The sequence below is a fragment of the Saccopteryx leptura genome, chromosome 11 (genome assembly GCF_036850995.1).
Source record: "Saccopteryx leptura isolate mSacLep1 chromosome 11, mSacLep1_pri_phased_curated, whole genome shotgun sequence".
Lineage (NCBI taxonomy): Eukaryota > Metazoa > Chordata > Mammalia > Chiroptera > Emballonuridae > Saccopteryx > Saccopteryx leptura.
The window spans coordinates 12,369,996-12,388,543 of NC_089513.1; positions in this window are offsets into that span (position 1 = coordinate 12,369,996).

An 18,548-nucleotide genomic window follows, 5' to 3' on the forward strand; every position below is an offset into this window, starting at 1 on the left:
AATAACATCGCATCATAGGGGTTCCTGAAGAAGAAGAGAAAGAACAAGAGATAGAGACTTTGTTCAATCATATCATAGCTGAAAACTTCCCTAAATTAATGTAGGAGAAACTCTCACAAATTCAAGAAGCACAGAGAACTCCAGTAAAAAGAAACCCAAAGAAACCTACACCAAGACACATCATAATTAAAATACCAAAGCTAAGTAATAAAGAGAAAATATTAAAAGCTGCTAGAGAAAAAAAGGCTATTACCTACAAAGGAGCCCCCATAAAGATGACATCAGACTTCTCAACAGAAACACTTGAAGACAGAAGGGAATGGCAAGAAATATTCAAAATAATGCAGAACAAGAACCTACAACCAAAACTACTTTATCCAGCAAGGCTATCATTTAAAATTGAAGGAGAAATAAAAAGCTTCCCAGACCAAAAAAAAATTCAAGGAATTCATTACAACCAAACCAATGCTGCAAGAAATGTTAAGGGGCATAGTGTGAACAGATCAAACTGGGAAAAGAATAGAGCAAAAGAGGAATACAGCTTTAAAGAATAAGATGGCAATAAACAACTACATATCAACAATAACCTTAAATGTAAGTGGATTAAATGATCCAATCAAAAGACATAGGGTAGCTGCATGGATAAAAAAACAGGACCCATACATATGCTGTCTACAAGAGACACACCTTAAAACAAAAGATGCACATAGACTGAAGGTAAAAGGATGGAAAAAAACATTTCATGCAAATGGAAATGAAAAAAAATCTGGGGTAGCAATACTTATATCAGACAAATTGGACTTTAAAACAAAGGCTATAGTAAGACATAAAGAAGGTCACTATATAATGATAAAGGGAGTAATCCAACAGAAAGATATAACTATTATAAATATCTACACCTAATATAGGAGCACCTAAATATATAAAGCAGACTTTGAAGGATATAAAAAGCGAGATCAACAGCAACACTATAATAGTAGGGGATTTTAATACCCCACTAACATCACTAGATAGATCCTCAAGAAAGAAAATTAACAAAGAAACAGCAGACTTATTGGACACACTAGATCAACTCAATTTAATACATATCTTCAGAACCTTTCACTCTAAAGCAGCAGAATATACATTCTTTTCAAGTGCTCATTGGTACACTCTCTAGGATAGACCACATGTTAGAATCCAAATATGGCCTCAACAAATTTAAGAAGATTGAAATCATATCAAGCACTTTCTCTGATCACAATGGCATGAAACTAGAAATCAACCACAACAGAAAAGCTCAAAAATTCTCAAACACATGGAAACTAAAGAGCAGGTTGTTAAATAATGAATGGATTAAGAATGAGATCAAAGATTAAAAAATATTCCTAGAAATGAATGATAATGAGCATACAACAACTCAAAATTTATGGAACACAGAAAAAGCAGTACTGAGAGGGAAGTTCATAGCACTACAGGCACACTTTAAGAAGCTAGAAAAAGCTCAAATAAACAACTTAACCCTGCATCTAAAAGAACTAGAAAAAGAACAGCAAGTAAAGCCCAAATGTAGTAGAACAAAGGAAATAATAAAGATCAGAGCAGAAATAAATGACATAAAGGCTAGAGAAACAATACAGAAGGTCAATGAAACCAGAAGCTGGTTCTTTGAAAAGGTAAACAAGATTGATGAACCTTTAACTAGACTCACCAAGAAAAAAAGAAAGAGGACTCAAATAAATAAAATTAGAAATGAGAGTTGAGAAATAACAACTGACACAACAGAAATACAAAATATTGTAAGAAAATACTATGAAGAAATGTATGTCAAAAAACTAGACAACCTAGATAAAATGGACAAATTCCTTGAAACATACAATCTTCCAAAAATCAATCTGGAAGAATCAGAAAACCTAAACAGATTGATTACACAAAATGAGATCAAAAGAGTTATCAAAAAACTGCCTCATCGCTTCACAAGTGAATTCTACCAAATATTCAAAGAAGCACTAACTCCTATCCTTCTCAAGTATTTCAAAAAATTCAAGAGGAAGGAAGACTTCCAAGCTCCTTTTATGAGGCGAGCATAATTCTGATTCCAAAACCAGGCAAAGACAACACAAAGAAAGAAAGTTATAGGCCTATATCCCTGATGAATATAGATGCTAAAATCCTCAACAAAATATTAGCAAACCGGATCCAACAATATATGGAAAAAATCATACACCATTATCAAGTGGGATTTATTCTGGGGAGCAAGGCTGGTACACTATTCGTAAATCAATCAATGGGACTCATCACATAAACAAATGGAAGGAGTAAAACCACATGATAATTTCAATAGATGCAGAAAAAGCATTTGATAAAATTCAGCACCCATTCATGATCAAAACTCTGAACAAAATGGGAATACAGGGAACATACCTCAACACGATAAAAGCCATCTATGACAAACCCACAGCCAACATAATACTCAATGGGCAAAAATTAAAAGCAATTCCCTTAAGATCAGGAACAAGGCAGGGGTACCCCCTTTCACCCTTATTATTTAACATAGTCGTGGAAGTCCTAGCCACAGCAATCAGACAAGAAGAAGAAATAAAAGGCATTCAAGTTGGAAAAGAAGACGTAAAACTATCATTAATTGCAGATGATATGATATTGTATATAGAAAACCCTAACGTCTCAGTCAAAAAACTACTGGACCTGATAAATGAATTCAGCAAAGTGGCAGGATATAAAATTAATACTCAGAAATCAGAGGCATTTTTATACACCAAAAATGAACAGTCAGGCTTGACCTGTGGTGGCGCAGTGGATAAAGAGTCAATCTGGAGACACTGAGGTTGCCGGTTCAAAACCCTGGCTTGCCTGGTCGATGCACATATGGGAGTTGATGCTTCCTGCTCCTTCCTCCTCTCTCTCTCTCTCTCTATCTCTCTCTCTCTCTCTCCCCCTCTCTAAAATGAATAAATAAAAAATTTTTTTTTAAATGAATGGTCATAAAAAAGAATTAAGAAAACAATCCCCTTCACTATTACAACCAAAAAAATTAAGTACCTAGGAGTAAATTTAACTAAGGAGACTAAAGACTTGTACTTGAAAAATTATAAAACATTGATAAAAGAAATCAAGGAAGATACAAACAAGTGGAAGCATATACCGTGCTCATGGTTAGGAAGAATAAACATCATTAAAATGTCTATATTAAAAAAAAATGTCTATATTACCCAGAGCAATTTATAAATTCAATGCAATACCAATTAAAACACCAATGACATACTTTAAAGATATAGAACACATATTCCAAAAATTTATATGGAACCAAATGAGAACATGAATAGCCACAGCAATCTTAAAAAAGAAGAATAAAGGGGGAGGTATCACACTTCCTGATATCAAGTTATACTACAAGGCCATTGTACTCAAAACAGCCTGGTACTGGCATAAGAATAGACACATAGATCAATGAAACAGAACAGAGAACCCAGAAATAAACCTACAGCTCTATGGACAACTGATATTTGACAAAGGAGGTAAGAGCATACAATGGAGTAGAGACAGCCTCTTTAATAAATAGTGTTGAGAAAATTGGATAGCTACCTGCAAAAAAAATGAAACTAGACCACCAACTTACACCATTCACAAAAATAAACTCAAAATGGATAAAAGACTTAAATGTAAGCTGTAAACCATAAGCATCTTAGAAGAAAACATAGGCAGTAAGCTCTCTGACATCTCTCGCAGCAATATATTTGCTGATTTATCTCCAAGGGCAAGTGAAATAAAAGACAGGATAAACAAATGGGACTATATCAAACTAAAAACCTTTTGCACAGCCAAAGACAATAAGAACAGAATAAAAAGACAAACTACACAATGGGAGAACATATTTGACAATACATCTGATAAGGGGTTAATAACCAGAATTTATAAAGAACTTGTAAATCTCAACACCAGAAAGCCAAACAATCCAATCCAAAAATGGGAAAAAGAAATGAATAGACACTTCTCCAAAGAGGACATACAGATGGCCAATAGGCAAATGAAAAAATGCTCAACATCACTAATCATTAGAGAAATGCAAATTAAAACCACAATGAGATATCACCTCACACCAGTCAGAATGGCACTCATCAACAAAACAACACAGAATAAGTGCTGGCGAGGATGTGGAGAAAAGGGAACCCTCCTACACTGCTGGGAAGAATGCAGACTGGTGCAGCCACTGTGGAAAACAGTATGGAGATTCCTCAAAAAATTGAAAATCGAACTGCCTTTTGACCCAGCTATCCCACTTTTAGGAATATACCCCAGGAATACCATAGAACTGTTCCAAAAGGAGAAATGCACCCCCATGTTTATGGCAGCATTGTTCACAATAGCGAAGATCTGGAAACAGCCCAAGTGTCTATCAGAGGACAAGTAGATTAAAAAGCTTTGGTACATATATACTATGGAATATTACTCAGCCATAAGAAATAATGACATCAGATCATTTACAATAACATGAATGGACCTTGATAACATTATATGGAGTGAAATAAGTAAATCAGAAAAAACTAACTATATGAACCCATACATAGATGGGACATTAAAATGAGACTCAGAATCATGGATAAGAATGTGATGGTAACTGGGGGTGGGGTGGGGCAATGGGGAGGGGACGAGGAAGGATAGACGGGGTGGGGGGGAGGGGAGGGGCACAATGAAAATTAGATAAAGGTGACGGAAGACAATTTGACTTTGGGTGAGGGGTATGCAGCATAATCAAATGTCAAAATAATTTGAAGATGTTTTTTCAGAACATATGTATCCTGATTTATCAATGTCACTGCATTAAAATTAATAAAAATAAGATAAAAAAACAAAGTGAAATATTTACACATTCTAGTGGGAAACAGTGAAGTCATTATGAAATGAAAAGCTGATTTATACTGAGCAGGTATTATTTTACTCATTTAATTGGTTTTTTCCACATTATACTCACAGTTCCATGTTGACAGAAACCAAGGTGATCTTCCCCTTCACGATGTTACCCTCTGCCCATATAGCACAGGCCCCGCACACAGTTGGCCCTCACGCATATGATGAGATGTACACATGGATGAATGAAGCATCTATCAGTGATGCTATGCCCATAACTTACAGAGGACAAGGGCAAGACCCACCCATCAACGGTGCTTGTCATGTGGAATTGTTAGTTCTATTTAAAGATTTATTTATTCACTAAAATATTAAAATATAAAACAAATGTTAAAGTATATTTAGTACTTATCTAAGAGATTAAGCCTTATCTTTCACTGTGTCTCTGATATCTCAAAATCAGGAATAATATTCGTATTCGTATTGTTCAGTGGTATCTGGTAAAGGTCACTTACGTGGTAGTTGCTTCACAATAAGCCCTTTAATTCTCTTTTACTGAACTGAGAAAACTGTTTGTGCTAATTATACTGAAGGACCTGAATAAGCACTTCTCCAAAGAGAACATACAGATGGCCAATAGGCATATAAAAGATGCTCAATGTCAAGAATTATCAGAGAAATGCAAATTAAAATCACATGAGCTATCACCTCCCACCTGTCAGAATGGTGCTCATCAATAAATCCATAAACAAGTGCAAGGGTGGATGCAGAGAAAAGGGAACCCTCATGCATGTTGGTGGGAGTGCAGACTGGTGCAGCCACTGTGGAAAAGAGCGTGAAATTCACTGAAAAAATTAAAAATAAAACTGCATGCTGATGCAGCAATTCTACTTGTTGGAATAGATCCAATGGAGCTTGAAATATTAATTTGAAAGAATATATGTACCCCTTATGCTCTCTGCAGCATTTCTTACAATAGTCAAGATTTGGAAGCAACCCAAGTGCCCATTAGTAGATTAGTGCATAAAAAAGCTATGATACATTTACACAGTGGAATACTACTTGGTCATAAAAAATGAACTCTTACCATTTGCAACAACATGGATGGACCTGGAGAGCATTATGCTAAGTCAAATAGGCCAGTCAGAGAAAGACAGACACCTTATGATTTCACTCATATGTGGAATGTAATGAATAAAATAAACTAACAAACAATATAGAAATAGACCCATAGATACAAAGAACAAACTGACAGCTGACAAAGGAGAGGGAGATTGGAAGGGCTGGGTAAAAAGAAGGTGAAGGGATTAAACAGAAAAGAAAAAGAACGCATAGACACAGAGAACAGTATTGTGCTTACCAAAGGAGGGGAGAGGGAGGTAGAAGAGTGTATAGGAGTTATAAATGGTGATGGAAGTAGACTTGACTGGGTTGTGAGTGTACCATATACAGATGATGTATTATAGAATTGTACACCTGCAAACTATAGAATTTTATTAACCAACGTCATTCCAATAAATGCAATATAAAAATTCAGCTGCTGAAATGGACTATTTTCTTATGCACATTCCTCAGAGTCCTGTCAAAGCAGGACAGTAGATCAGGTTCTAGCTAGGATAAGTAATTTAACCACAAATTCTCCATTTCCTCATCTGTCAAATTCAGATAAATAAAAAACACATACCTACGTTAGAGAGGTATTTTAGGATTAAGTTAGATGACACATAGAGTGTTGGTGTACAGTGCCAGCATCTTGAGTGTGTTCAGTGAGCATGAGCTCACCTTGATCATGATGACTGCCTCTCCCTCCTTGCATCCAGCCACTTATGTAGTACCAGGTATAGCTCTAAGCCAGCGGTTCTCAACCTGTGGGTCACGATCCACAGGTTGAGAACCGCTGCTCTAAGCACTTTACCGATGTGATTCCTTGAATCCTCATGTTACTTCTCTCATCTAAGTACTTTTTTTTATCCCCAGTTCACATAAGAGGAAAGTGAGGCACAGAAAGAGTGAGTGACTTGCCCAGACTCACACAGCTTGTAAATTGCAAACTTGGAATTTGGACCAAGGCAGTCAAGCTCCAGAATGTGTACTCTTCATAATTTCACATTATCCATTCACGGAGTATTTTATTTTTTATGTTTTGTTTTTCTTTTTTAATTTTTTTTAATTTACTCAGTTTAGAGAAGAGAGACAGACAGATAGACAGACAAACAGAGAATGGGGAGGAGCAGGAAGCATCACTCCCAAATGTGCCTTGACCAGGCAAGCCCAGGGTTTTGAACCGGCGACCTCAGCGTTCCAGGTCGACACTTGATCCACTGTGCCACCACAGGTCAGGCCACTGGTTATTTTTATATACAAAAGAAATTCATACACTTCTATATACAAAAGAAATGTACCTGCCCTATTAGCTTAAATCAATATGCATGGTAAGATTCTAAAGAAATTAGAGCTATTACTGATATAAGAAAGTTAAAAGAAATGGATCAATTTTCTGTGTTTAGAAAAATGAACCTTTTTAACTTGTGAATATCCATCCACTGATTTTTTATTCTGTCATATTCAATATACACATTTTCATATAATTATTTAAAGGCAATGGATTGATAATCTTCTTAAATCTCTATTTGCCACTTGATCATTTACACGGAATGTTCTTTGAATATAATGGACTGTTTTCTTATGCAGATTATTTTCACTTAAGCACCTACTGCAGCTTGATACATAATGCTAGGGAAATTTGTTAGTGTAATTTTCCTGATAGCTTAAAATGATTTAAAGCACAGAATAGCCTTCACAGGATGAATGGATAATCAGTGAACACCTTTTCAAGAAAGGAAGAGGTAAAAAAGAGAGAGTGGTGCAGGCAAATGACTGAGAGATTAAATTACAGTTTTGAGACAAGTCTTGGGTGTGGACTTGGGAACATCAAGTCCTGTGGGGGCGGGACGCAGGCAAGCCCTACTAAGATTGTTTATAGGAAGCAGCTAATCCCTACAGCCATTTTCCTACATGCCTGGGGGGGCATTGGTTGGTCCTCTTTCTCTGCACCTGAATCCATTGTAGACTAATTTCACCCAGGCTCTGCTAATTTGCTTGATGAGCAAAGACACAATAAATACAATGAGGCTGCAGAGATCTGGGCTCTCAGTCCTAGAGGCTAGGAATCCTCATACCCATCTTTTCTGTATGTTGTGTCTTGTGTGTTTTTCTAAGTCCTACAGCGCCTTCCTTTTGTGCATGCCCACGGCTGAGCTGGTCTCGGCAGAGCAGGATCAGATAAACATTACCAGTAAGAGGACAGATAGAATTAACAGAGAAAAACATACTGTCACTCCTGAAATATTCTTGCCAGAAATGCATATGCTGATTCTAATTAAGAGATAACATCAAACAAAGCCAAACTGAAGGACATACTATAAAATAACTGGTTTGTGACTTTCTAAAGTATAAGGACAGTGAAGAAAAGACTGAGAACCTCTCCCAGACTGAAGGAAACAAAGAGATGTGGCAACCCAATGTGTGATTCCAGGCTGAATCTTTTTGTTATAAATGATACTGTTGGGAAAATATATAAAACTAAAATGGAGTCTAAGAGTTAGGGGCCAGCATCACTGTTTGGTATCACTGTTAATGTCTGGATTGTTTAGATTTGATGGGTGCACTGTGGTTATATAGGAGAATGTTCTTCTAGGTAGACACTATACCCTAAAGAATCCTCAGACTTTCTTGCCTTTTGTCCTTCCTCCAAACCCACCTGGCAAAACCTTACAGCTTAGTCGATTCCAAATGTCTACTCAGTAGACACCTACAGCTGGGACACTGTGCTTTGCCGAAGCCTCCACACAATTGCCCAGGTTCATGCCCCTAGAAATACATGGTTTTGATAACAACCAAACACTCAGCACCACCTAGAGACGCTTCCATGTGTTCTCAGTACCTCCCTGTACCACTTCCAATGTGCTTATTCCCCACACTTCCCACCTCCTTACCCTACCTCTTCCCTCGTCACTTTTAGCGATGTCTTGGCCAGCCGATCTTAGAGAAAACAGAGCAAAGAGAGAGTGTCCTCAAGCCCTGCCACCAAACTTACAACTCGACCTTCATCCACACTTACCATTTTCTCTTTCCCTGGATCACAGTCCACCTTCCATCCTCAAAGACTACTTTCCTTATTGTCCCTCATCTTGTTTACCTTTAATATTCTAGACAGATTCGTTACCATCAATATTTAATATGCTCAATTTTCTCCTTTCCTGCCAAACATTCTCTCTCTTGATTTGTGACTCCGCTGCTCCAACCCCTTCAACTTACCTATGAGTTACTATAATGCCTCTTTCTGTGAAATCTATTTTCTAGTCTGTAGTGAGTATTAGTGTTTGAAAGCATACATTTATTTTTTCATGGCTACCTTGCTTAAAAATTTCTAAAGGCTCCCATTACCCTCAGGATAAAATTTAAAATATTCAGTATGTTTTATGAGATCCTTTACCACATCTCTGTTGCTTCCCTCCTTGGGGGCCTGGGCCCCCACACCTTCCAACCCTCCCTCACACTTCGATCCCCCCACTCTCCTCCACAACCCCATGCCCACCACCAATATACATAGAAAAAGAAAAGACTTCCAGAGACACATTTAAACAGAAAATGCTTAAATAAGTAAAAGAGGGAAACTATGCAACTTACTATTCTTTTATATATCAATATCTTGGAGAAATAAAATTGAAATGGAGGGAAAGTGATTCACATTTATAGAGCATTATTGAGAACTGGGAGTATTCATGATCCTCTTTTGGGTACTTTGGGGTATGCGTGCCAGTACCTAATAATTATGACTTCATTTTGGATAGATTTGTCATGAAAAATTTCAGGCTGCAATCCTGTCAGGTGTTTATGTATTTTCACTGAAGGGAAAAATAAGACAATGAGGAACCCCACTGTAGGATGACAATTGGGTAGCACTGAAATGCAGGTACAGGCATAGTCTCTAAAAGAATCTATATGGTAAGACTGTACACTATGCTGACCATAAACACAGGCATTGAAAGAGGAAAGACATTATTAATTTAGCAAATCCTTTTAAAATGGCTATCATATATGAGACACATCATGTACCAAAGCTACAAAAGGCGAGACCATGATTTCAAAGGTCTGGCAGAAAAAAAAATGAGAAGAGGGGCCTGTGAACAGCATGTGACCCTAGAGGTGCTCTGATGCAAACAGGTAGAGCTTTCGCCGCTGTCCTCAGACACTTACGGAGGTCCGTGCCCCAAGAAAGCTAAAGGGGATTGCAGGTGGCATGCTAACGTGCTAAGGGTTAGGATTTTTATTCTGAAGGCTAGGTGCTACCATCTAAGAATGTGAAAGAAAGAAGAAAACCTCTTACTCAGATATGCATTTCAGTACCACTGGCTGGACTCTGGCGACAGCAGCAAAGAGTTTGCGTAAGAAGGGAGGGTGTTGGCAGCTAGAGGTGCTGCCCAGAGGGTCTGCAATGAGCACCCGAGGCAAAGCACGAGGCGTGGCTGACCTCCAGCAGTGTCTCAGAAGTGGACGGAGGAGGCTGGTTCCAGAAGCATCTAGGAGGCACCCTCAGGACTCAAGGATGGATTAGATATGAATGATCAAAGAGAAGGCAAGTAGACGGATCTAAAGGTCCAAGAACCGAGAGAGCGAGCAAACGGGAAGGGATCAGGACAAAGTGGAGAAAAGATGAACTCAGAGTAGAACATCTCAGTCTGAAGAACTGATGAGACAACCAATACCAGTGCTCGCCTAGTAATGATTGGATAGATGGATCTGGAGCTTGATAAAGGAATGCAAACCAGGGATCGAGATGTGGAAGTCACTAATTCATTTAGGCTCTAAATGCCGCCAAGAGCGCCTCTGAGATTGCGCGGGAAAATGAGTTGCGTGAGCGGAGAAGTCAAGAGCCCAGTGAACCCCAGAGAACACTAAGATCTTAAGGATGGACAAGAAACAAAAGGCTGAAAATGTTTTATGAAGGAACAGCCAAAGAAATCCGAAGGAAACCGAAAGAGCACGTTGCCAAAACAACTCTCCTCCCTCGGTTTCCAAGAGGAAAGTGGTAATTAATCAACAAGGACAAATCCTACAGCATTTAAAGAGAGCCAGAGAACTGAGTTTCTTCTCCAAGATTACTGAACGCAGCAAAGAATAAGACTGGTATAAGGAATGTCTTGCTTTACTTGCACTGAGTGGCTCAAAATATTTTTCTTTTTCTTTTTTTTTTTTGAAGCTGGAAATGGGGAGAGACAGTCAGACAGACTCCCGCATGTGCCCGACGGGGATCCACCCGGCACGCCCACCAGGGGCGACGCTCCGCCCACCAGGGGGCGTCGCTCCGCCACAACCAGAGCCACTCTAGCGCCTGGGGCAGAGGCCAAGGAGCCATCCCCAGTGCCCGGGCCATCCCCGCTCCAATGGAGCCCCAGCCATGGGAGGGGAAGAGAGAGACAGAGAGGAAGGAGGAGGGTGTGGAGAAGCAAATGGGTGCCTCCCCGACGTGCCCCGGCCGGGAACCGAACCCAGGTCCCGCACACGCCAGGCCGACGCTCCACCCCTGAGCCAACCGGCCAGGGCCTCAAAATATTTTTCAAGATGTGCCCTTCCTTTCTTGGGGGCACAGATTGTAGCCTGGGTCCCAGAGGGGCACATGCCACAAGGAGGAAGAACAGCACCATGAAGGACCTCACCCGAGAGCAGGCAGCGTGGGCTTACCCCCCTGCCCCTGTCCTCTCCATCTCTCTTCCAGCCTCTCAATCTCTTTTCCATGCAGACAAGGCCAGATTCCAGAGATACTTACTTCCCTACCCTGTACTCAGCTAGGGACAGATTATGATCCAATTACGGTCAATAAACATAAAGGAAAATGATGAGAGGGGTCCTTCACAAACGATCTTCCACTGTGAAGAAACGGTGACATTGATGAAGGGGTGAAGAAAGAGAAACCCTCATAGACACGGACACCAGGATCGTGAGCACTTGAGGGAAGGGGGGTAGAGGTGAGGCCAGGTTGAAGAGGGTCGAGGGGAAATAAATGGTGATGGAGGGAGACTTTACTTTGGGTGGCGAACATGCAACACAATAGACAGGTGACATTATAGAATTGTGCACTTAAAACCTATATAATTTTATTAACCAATGTCACCCCAATAAGTTCAGTAACAAATAAAGAAAGAATATATGCAAGTGCCCTCTTCAGGGGTGCAGCTCCCCACCCTGCCCCTTTAACCCTGAGTTTTAGGACAATTTAAGAGAACGTGGTGCTAGGAGCCGCTGTGGTCACATTGTGTCCATCAGTGTGGCCCTCACCGACACATTAAGGAGGCAAAGCTTTCAGGGTGAAGGAGAGTGGGTCCTGGATAACATTATTAAATGCCTAAGACATAGTGAAAAATACTCAGCTCTGGACTTGTTCTGTGAGAGAAAAAAACCTTAACCTGCCTAGTTTAAATCCATGTTAGCTGGATACTCTGTTACTTACAGCAGTGGTCCCCAACCCCCCCCTATTTGGTACCAGTCCATAGAGAAAGAATAAATAACTTACATTATTTCTGTTTTATTTATATTTAAGTCTGAACAATGTTTTATTTTTAAAAAATGACCAGATTCCCTCTGTTACACCTGTCTAAGACTCGCTCTTGACGCTTGTCTCAGTCACGTGATACATTTATCCGTCTCACCCTAAAGGTAGGTCAGCAAATTAACAAGCTCTACCCACCATACCTGTTGTTGCATTTCCACAGAAGAGGAACAGAACCAGGTATCAGGGGAACGTATTAGTGTATAAAAATGAACTCCTCAAGCCTCAACTTGAGGTTTGAGGTCAGGTTTTTGTTTCTTTGTTTCTTTGTACTTTTAAAATGTCCAGGCCTAGGGCCTTGCACTGATTAGCTGTGTGCATTTCTTTAATAATGCCCTTATAGGTAGCAGCGGATGAAACCTTCAGGCCAGGATCAAAACAACACAGAGAAAAAGCAAGTAGATGGACATTGTCAAAGCCAATGCCTCTCTCGGGCAGGGACCAGCCAGGTAAACAAGGCATAAACCTGGCATCTTCCTTCGCTTGGCCACATTGTGAGGTACTTTGAGAACAATGGTAGGAATCTGCAGCTTCCAAGAAAGTCAAGGAACTGCTTTTCAGTCCTGAAAAAATCCTCCACGTTCTCTGGCAGACAAAATTAGCAAGGAGTGGCCTTTTTGGTTCCGAAAGAACTGGCTAACATTACTTAAGTGTCTGCACACAAGAAAGTTCTCATAGATGATGTTAAACCTGAGCTTTTTGTGATGGTGAAGATATGGACTTAAACTGAATATACTCTTATGATGGTTAAAGTAAATTTTCAAAAGCAACTAGGATGGCCCTCTACTGATGTGGAGTGAAACAATATTCCCTGAGTGTGCTTTAAATCACAGAGAGCCTTCCCTGGCCTTTTTTTTTTTTTTTTTTTTTTTTGGTCCCACCAGAGCCCAGACAGACAGGAAGGGGAGAGAGATGAGAAGCATGAATCATTCGTTGCGGCACCTTAGTTGTTCATTGATTGTTTTCTCATATGTGCCTTCACTGGGAAGCTATAGCAGAGCAAGTGACCCCTTGGCTCAACCCAGCAACCTTGGGCTCAAGCCAGCAACCTCAGGCTTCAAGCCAGTGACCTTTGGGCTCAAACCAGTGACCATGGGGTCATGTCTATCATCCCACGCTCAAGCCAGTGACCCCACGCTCAAGCCAGTGACCCCACGCTCAAGCTGGTGAGCCCGCACTCAAGCTGCATGAGCCCACGCTCAAGCTGGCAACCTCGGGGTTTTGAACCTGGGTCCTCTGCATCCCAGTCTGATGCTCTATCCACTGCACCACCACCTGGTCAGGCATTGACTGCTTATTTCTTGATAGGCCCACTTTCAGTAAGGACCAACTAACTAGAGGTATCCAGTATGTAATGTCCCTTTTCCACAAGGGCAAACTGTCTAGAGCTGTTGCTGGATACAGGCCCAGCAAGGCTACAGTGGCATGACGTGCTCAGTGTGGTACAAGGATCTTTACATTCTCCACCGACGTGTGGCTAAAATTGCCACCTGTAGCCACACATAACTTACTTAACTTGGGGTAAGGTAGTAATTGTAGACGGTTCCTTTTTATATACAAATATCTTAGGTTATAGTTAATGTATTGACCCATTAATAGTCACTAAAACCTCACTCATCTGATAAACAAAGAGAAGATTCCTGAGAGTAGGGACAGATACGTTTTGAGGAGGGGGAGGGCAGAAGATGAGAAATTGGAGAGTTCGAGCAGGGCATCATGATGGGTGCCAGAGTGCAGTGTGGCCCCCCAGATTCATATGTTGAAGTCCTACCCCTCAATGTGACTATATTTGGAGACAGAGGCTTTCAGGGTAATGAAGATTAAATGAGGTCATGGGAGTGGGGCCGTAATCTGATAGGAATGGTGTCCTTCCTTATTTATTTATTTTTTTATAATAATTTTATTTTTTTAATGGGGTGACATCAATAAATCAGGGTACATATATTCAAAGATAACAAGTCCAGGTTATCTTGTCGTTCAATTATGTTGCATACCCACCACCCAAAGTCAGATTATCCTCTGTCACCTTCTATCTAGTTTTATTTGTGCCCCTCCCCCTCCCCCTCCCCCTTTCCCTCTCCCTTTCCCCCCTCCCCCCCGTAGCCACCACACTCTTATCAATGTCTCTTAGTTTCACTTTTATGTCCCACTTACGTATGGAATAATGCAGTTCCTGGTTTTTTCTGATTTACTTATTTCGCATCGTATCATGTTATCAAGATCCCACCATTTTGCTGTAAATGATCCGATGTCATCATTTCTTATGGCTGAGTAGTATTCCATAGTGTAATATGTGCCACATCTTCTTTATCCAGTCATCTATTGATGGGCTTTTTGGTTGTTTCCATATCCTGGCCACTGTGAACAATGCTGCAATAAACATGGGGCTGCATGTGTCTTTACGTATCAATGATTCTGAGTTTTTGGGGTATATACCCAGTAAAGGGTTTGCTGGGTCATAAGGTAGTTCTATTTTCAGTTTTTTGAGGAACCACCATACTTTCTTCCATAATGGTTGTACTACTTTACATTCCCACCAACAGTGGATGAGGGTTCCTTTTTCTCCACAGCCTCTCCAACATTTGCTATTGCCTGTCTTGCTAATAATAGCTAATCGAACAGGTGTGAGGTGGTATCTCATTGCAGTTTTGATTTGCATTTCTCTAATAGCTAAAGAAGATGAGCATCTTTTCATATATCTGTTGGCCATTTGTATTTCTTCCTGGGAGAAGTGTCTGTTCATATCCTCTTCCCATTTTTTTATTGGATTGTTTGTTTGTTTGTTGTTGAGTTTTATGAGTTCTTTGTATATTTTGGATATTAGGCCCTTATCTGAGCTGTTGTTTGAAAATATCATTTCCCATTTAGTTGGCTTTCTGTTTATTTTGTTATCAGTTTCTCTTGCTGAGAAAAAACTTCTTAGTCTGATGTAGTCCCATTCATTTATCTTTGCCTTCACTTCTCTTGCCTTTGGAGTCAAATTCATAAAATGCTCTTTAAAACCCAGGTCCATGAGTTGAGTACCTATGTCTTCTTCTATGTACTTAATTGTTTCAGATATTATGTTTAAATCTTTGATCCATTTTGAGTTAATTTTTGTACAGGGAGAGAGACTGTAGTCCAGTTTCATTCTTTTGCATGTGGCTTTCCAGTTTTCCCAGCACCATTTATTGAAGAGGCTTTTTTTTCTCCATGGTGTGTTGTTGGCCCCTTTATCAAAAATTATTTGACTATATATATGTGGTTTTATTTCTGGACTTTCTATTCTGTTCCATTGGTCTGGGTGTCTATTTTTCTGCCAATACCATGCTGTTTTGATTGTCGTGGCCCTATAATAGAGTTTGAAGTCAGGTATTGTAATGCCCCCAGCTTCATTCTTTTTCTTTAGAATTGCTTTGGCTATTCGGGGGTTTTTATAGTTCCATATAAATCTGATGATTTTTTGCTCTATTTCTTTAAAAAATGTCATTGGAAGTTTGATGGGAATTGCATTAAATTTGTATATTGCTTTGGGTAATATAGCCATCTTGATTATATTTATTCTTCCTAGCCAAGAACAAGGTATATTCTTCCATCTCATTATATCTTTTTCGATTTCCCTTACCAATGGTTTATAGTTTCCATTATATAAGTCCTTTACATTCTTTGTTATGTTTATTCCTAAGTATTTTATTTTTTTTGTTGCAATTGTGAAGGGGATTATTCTTTTGAGTTCGTTCTCAATTGTTTCATTGTTGGCATATAGAAAGGCTATTGACTTCTGTATGTTAATTTTGTATCCTGCGACCTTACTGTATTGGTTTATTGTTTCTAGTAGTCTTTTTGTGGATTCTTTGGGGTTTTCGATGTATAGGATCATATCATCTGCAAAAAGTGATACCTTTACTTCTTCTTTTCCGATATGGATGCCTTTTATTTCTTTGTCTTGTCTGATTGCTCTGGCTAGAACATCTAGTACCACATTAAATAAGAGTGGAGAGAGTGGACAACCCTGTCTTGTTCCTGATTTAAGGGGAAAAGCCTTCAGTTTAGTGCCGTTTAATATGATGTTAGCTGATGGTTTATCATATATGGCCTTTATCATGTTGAGATATTTTCCTTCTATACCCATTTTGTTGAGAGTCTTAAACATAAAATTGTGTTGTATTTTATCGAAAGCCTTTTCCGCGTCTATTGATAAGATCATGTGGTTTTTGTTCTTTGTTTTGTTGATATGGTGTATTACGTTAACCGTTTTACGTATGTTGAACCATCCTTGAGATTCTGGGATGAATCCCACTTGATCATGATGTATTATTTTTTTAATATGTTGTTGTATTCGATTTGCTAGTATTTTGTTTAGTATTTTAGCATCTGTATTCATTAGAGATATTGGTCTGTAGTTTTCTTTTTTTGTGCTATCCTTGCCTGGTTTTGGTATGAGGGTTATGTTGGCCTCATAAAATGTGTTTGGAAGTATTGCTTCTTCTTCAATTTTTTGGAATACTTTGAGTAGAATAGGAACCAAGTCTTCTTTGAATGTTTGATAAAATTCGCTGGTATAGCCGTCAGGGCCTGGACTTTTATTTTTGGGGAGGTTTTTAATGGTTTTTTCTATTTCTTCTCTACTGATAGGTCTGTTTAGGCTTTCTGCTTCTTCTTGACTCAGTCTAGGAAGGTTGTATTGTTCTAGGAATTTATCCATTTCTTCTAGGTTGTTGAATTTAGTGGCATAAAGTTTTTCATAGTATTCTACAATAATTCTTTGTATATCTACGGTGTCCGTGGTGATTTCTCCTCTTTCATTTTGGATTTTGTTTATATGAGTTCTTTCTCTTTTTTCCTTGGTAAGTCTTGCCAAGGGTTTGTCAATTTTGTTGATCTTTTCAAAGAACCAGCTCCTTGTTCTATTAATTTTTTCTATACTTTTTCTATTCTCTAATTCATTTATTTCTGCTCTGATTTTTATTATCTCCTTTCTTCGGCTGGTTTTGGGTTGTCTTTGTTCTTCTTTTTCTAGTTCCTTAAGGTGTGAAGTTAAGTGGTTCACTTGGGCTCTCTCTTGTTTGTTCATATATGCCTGAAGTGATATGAACTTCCATCTTATCACTGCTTTTGCTGCATCCCATAGATTCTGATATGTCGTATTGTCATTTTCATTAGTCTGTACATATCTTTTGATCTCTGCACTAATTTCTTCTTTGACCCATTCATTTTTTAAAAGTATGTTGTTTAGTTTCCACATTTTTGTGGGATTTTTTTCCTCTTTTTTGCAGTTGAATTCTAGTTTCAAGGCTTTATGATCAGAAAATATGCTTGGTACAACTTCGATTTTTCTGTATTTGCTGATGTTGTTTTTGTGGCCCAACATATGGTCAATTCTTGAGAATGATCCATGTACACTGGAGAAAAATGTATACTCAGTCACTTTGGGATGAAATGTCCTGTAGATGTCTATCATATCCAGGTGCTCTAGTGTTTTGTTTAAGGCCACTATGTCTTTGTTGATTCTCTGTTTGGATGACCGATCTAGAGCCGTCAGCGGTGTATTGAGGTCTCCAAGTATGATTGTATTTTTGTCAGTTTTTGTTTTAAGATCAATAAGTAGCTGTCTTATATATTTTGGTGCTCCTTGGTTTGGTGCATATATATTAAGAATTGTTATGTCTTCTTGATTCAGTGTCCCCTTAGCCATTATAAAATGGCCATTTTTGTCTCTGAGTACTTTTCCTGTCTTGTAGTCAGCATTATCCGATATGAGTATTGCTACACCTGCTTTTTTTTGGTTGTTATTTGCTTGGAGTATTGTTTTCCAGCCTTTCACTTTGAATTTGTTTTTATCCTTGTTACTTAGATGAGTTTCCTGTAGGCAGCATACAGTTGGATTTTCTTTTTTAATCCATTCTGCTACTCTGTGCCTTTTTATTGGTGAGTTTAATCTGTTTATATTTAGTGTAATTATTGACACTTGTGAGTTCCCTATTGCCATTTTATATCTTGCTTTCTGTTAGTTTTGTGTCTTGTTTGATCCTTCTCTTTTGTTTTTCTATCTTTTGTTTTTATTTGGTTGTATTCCATACATCTTTCCTCTGTTGCTATCTTTTTTATCTCATGT